At 37.7% G+C, this 4,112-nt stretch overlaps 1 non-coding gene across 1 annotated transcript; it reads right to left on the reverse strand.

Annotated features, from left to right (window-relative positions):
* Nucleotides 1–427: 427 nt before the first annotated feature.
* On the reverse strand, nucleotides 428–534 carry LOC114495771. The gene has a single exon (XR_003684448.1). It is a non-coding gene; the product is annotated as a U6 spliceosomal RNA (small nuclear RNA).
* Between the last annotated feature and the right edge of the window lie 3,578 nt (nucleotides 535–4,112).

The raw sequence follows: 4,112 nt of genomic DNA on the forward strand, positions 1-4,112 counted from the left end.
TGTTAACTTCTAACATTGTTCCGATCCCCATTCATTTCTCTTGGGCACAATACTGAAGGAAATTATCTATGAACTCTATTGTCTTTCCATTCATTACCTTGTTTCCTGATTTTATTTAATTTGGCTTGCAGCCCTCTGTGCTCCAAGTGTGACCTCTAACACACAAAGAGCTACTCCATACATGCTTTATCTCTTAATCAGTGTATGTTTCATGAATTAGGGTTTGTGCCTGTCTCACTTGTGGACCTTGGGCAAGTTATTTACCTTCCTGGGTAGAATAATAATTAAGAGGATTAAAGAAAAAATATAAATATATGTGCCATATGAATATCTAGCATATAATATGTATTGCCATATTACATGGTGCATAATGTGATTAGAATAGTACTTATCACATAGTAAATGCTCAATTAATATTGGATTTTTAAAAACTAGGGAATGTTTTATGAATTTGTGTATCATCCTTGTGCAGGGGCCGTCCTAATTTTCTATGTATACTTCCAATTTTAGTGTATGTGCTGCCAAAGCAAGCACAGATATTATTTCTATGTATTAGATTGTACTTAATTCTCTAAGCCTTTGGCTTAGCAACCTGGCAATCTTAATTTATAAAAGTGCTTTTCTGATAAAGGCAGAATTTTGCTCTGAAGTCTATATTGCATATTAAAAGGGCAAACCGCCATCTATTTTTCTGTTATAATATAAGTGGCAGATGCAAAGATTAGTACAGAGGACATTCACAGGATCTTAGACGTATGTCTTCTTCCTTGGGTTTAATTCAATTCAATATTTCTTTAAATAATTATTTTTTTAGTACTTCCCAAAGGGAGCTGTGTAGTCTTAAAAAATTTACAATATATGGCCCTGGCTGGTGTACCTCAGTGGATTGAGCGCAGGCCTGTGAATCAAAGCATCGCCGGTTTGATTCCCAGTCAGGGCACATGCCTGGGTTATAGGCCAGGTCCCAGTATGAGGTATGCTAAAGGTAACCACACATTGATGTTTCACTCCTCTCTTTCTCTCTCCCTTCCCCATCTCTCTAAAATAAATAAATAAAATCTTTTTAAAAAAATTACAATATAGTCTCTGCACTTGAAGAGCTTATGGTCTCATTTACGGAAAACACTCAGTTAATGCTTGTTGCTCTTAAAGATGCTGTCATGATGACAGCAGACACTTACATAACTAAAGAATGTGACTGTGTCAGATTACCAGTATAAGTAATTGTTGTGAGTTGAAAAACTGTTGTCTGCAGTGATCAGGGAGAGCTGCAAGAAGTCCAAATAGCTTTGAGTTGGTGTGAAACGGTAGACTGAACTTGGGGATATGTATGTAATTTGTATGTAATCTGTACTGTCTTCACAGCCCTGCACAAGAGGACTGGCTGTTTGCCAATAGAGCCTTCATTCATAAGAGTGACTTCAGAGCTAACTCTGACGACTGCCAATGATACATTTGATTTCATCCAGTGAAGTGGGTGTCTCTGATGAAATAGCATCCCTGAACACAGAAACAAGCTTAACTTACTTTTTATAAAGAGGATAACACAGTTCTCTAGTTGTCCAGAGTGAGCAAGACTGTAGTTAGAAATTCAAAGATTCTTTGACAAAGTTATACATTAAAGGTCATAAAAAGTGGTTCCGTATTTGCAGTATGGTTGTTCTAGTTCTGGCTGTGGTGAGCTGTCAATGTTTGTTTTAGCAGCAGCAGCACCCACCCTAAAAGAAGAACTAAAACAGAATTGGAAAGAGGAAGTATATGTTGAAAATATAAAGTTTTCCAAATTGTTGAGTGGATTTCACCCAATCATGTTAATGCATGTCTTCGTCATTTGGATCTTAAGCTACTATTCCTAAACCATAAGCTTCAAGAGATGGCTTGAATAGAGAACCTACCTATTTTTTCTTCAATGAAAACTGAAATGAAATCTACAATCTTTTCATCTCTTTCCTTCACCTCCTGTGTCATGACATCAGGAGGTCCCATTGATTTGTCTCTGTGGCTTTCCGATTTTGATTTATTTAAGGAAACATTTTTCCCCTTGTTTTATTGAGAGGTAATTGACATACAACACTGATTAAGGTATATAACATAATGATTTGACTTACATATATTGTGAAAAGGTTACCACAATAAGTTAACATCCACCATCTCATATAGATAGTAAAACATGTTTTGTAATGAGACCTCTTAGGATCTACATTCTTTTTTTTTAATATGCCAATAAATTGCAAATTTTTTTTTAGATTTTTTTTTTAGAGAGGGAAGGGAGGGAGAAAGAGAGAGAAATATCAATGTGCGGTTGCTGGGGGCCATGGCCTGCAATCCAGGCATGTGCCCTGACTGGGAATGGAACCTGCGACACTCTGGTTCGCAGCCCGCGCTCGATCCACTGAGCTATGCCAGCCAGGGCAGGATCTACATTCTTAACAACTTTCAAATATACTACACAGCAGTGTTAGCTATAGTCACCATATTGTACATTACATCCCCAGTATTTACTTCTCTTGTAATTGGAAGTTTGTACCTCTTGACCACTTTCATCTAATTCCCCCTCCTCCTGTCTCTGGTAACCATAATTCTGATCTCTTCCTGAGTTTGTTTTGTGTTTAGATTCCACATACAAGTGAGATCATACAATGTTTGTCTTTCTCTGACTTATTTCACTTAGCATAATGCTCTCAAGGGTCCATCTGTGTTGCTGCAAATGGTAGGAATTCCTTCTTTTTTATGGCTGCATGAGAATCCATTTTCTATACATACCTCAATTCCTTATCTAGACATCCATTGATGGACACTTAGATTGTTTCCTTGTTCTTGTTGTAGTTAAAGAAACTTTATTCATTCATTTCCCATGTATTGGGGAATACAAAGACCATAACACAAAGCATCTTCCAGCTTCAATTCCTGATGCTACTCTCCCCGTCCCTCTTTCCTTTTTAACCTATTCAGCTCTTACTCATCCTTAAAGTCCGGTTAGTTCTACATCTTCCAAGGATTTCCCTAACTTCTTCAGCCTTTTCTGAACACTGCCCTTGTGGACGATACTCTAGAACCTAATATAGAATGCCTTGTTAAATCCCTTAAACTCTCTTGTGTCCCTTGAAAAGCAGAATGGCACGGTAGGGTAGGAGACCACCTCTGTCACTTAGCTATGTAGTCTGGGCAAATTATCTCTGTTTATTTATCTGTAACCAGAAGATAGTAAAACGGCCTGAATCATAGTTTTAGATAAGGATCCTTATAAAGTGCTAGAAAAATGCCTAGTACATTTTTGATGCTCAATGTTGGCTGCTATGATAGTGTCCTCTTTGTCCCTTTCCGCCCAACCCATTTTTAGCACTTAGCCTTTATGTTCAATGAAAGGATGGTTTTCCTGCCCTTACTACATTTGTAATTTAGTTGTAGAGGCTAAACAAATATAGAAAACTAAGACTGTGTACTATTAAATGAAAAATTAGACACACATAACACCACGGCTGGTGTGGCTCAGTGGATAGAATGCTAGCCTGTGAACCAACAGATTGCAGATTTGATTCCTAGGCCTGGACTGTGACCAGGTCCCTGGAGCAGGGGGTGGGGTGCATGAGAGGCAAGCACACATTGATATTTCTCATCCTCTCTTTTTCCCTCCTTTCCCTCTCTCTAAAAATAAAAATAAATAAATAAAATCTTTAACTACAAAAAATTTTTTAAAAATTTTAAAAGTAGATATACAATAAACAAATATTTTTATTAGCATCCTTGTTAGTGCCTAGCAAGATGTTCCACTTAATCATTTTTTTAAGATTTTATTTATTTATTTTAGAGAGGGAATGGAGAAAGAAAGAGAGAGAGAGAAACATCACTGTATGGTTGCTGTGGGGTCATGCCTGTAACCCAGGCATGTACCCTGACTGGGAATCGAACCTGCGACAACTTTGGTTCGTAGCCCGCACTCAATCCACTGAGCTACACCAGCCAGGGTCCACTTAATCTTTTTCAGCAATTTCTTTCCCTTTTACCTAGATGCATTCTGTGGCTTGTTGAAGCTACAGAAGCAACTCTATTTTGCATTTTAAAGATGACAGACAGTCCCCTCACCAACTCCCAAACATATGACATCCTTTCTA

The sequence above is a fragment of the Phyllostomus discolor genome, chromosome 4 (assembly GCF_004126475.2).
Source record: "Phyllostomus discolor isolate MPI-MPIP mPhyDis1 chromosome 4, mPhyDis1.pri.v3, whole genome shotgun sequence".
Taxonomy (NCBI): domain Eukaryota; kingdom Metazoa; phylum Chordata; class Mammalia; order Chiroptera; family Phyllostomidae; genus Phyllostomus; species Phyllostomus discolor.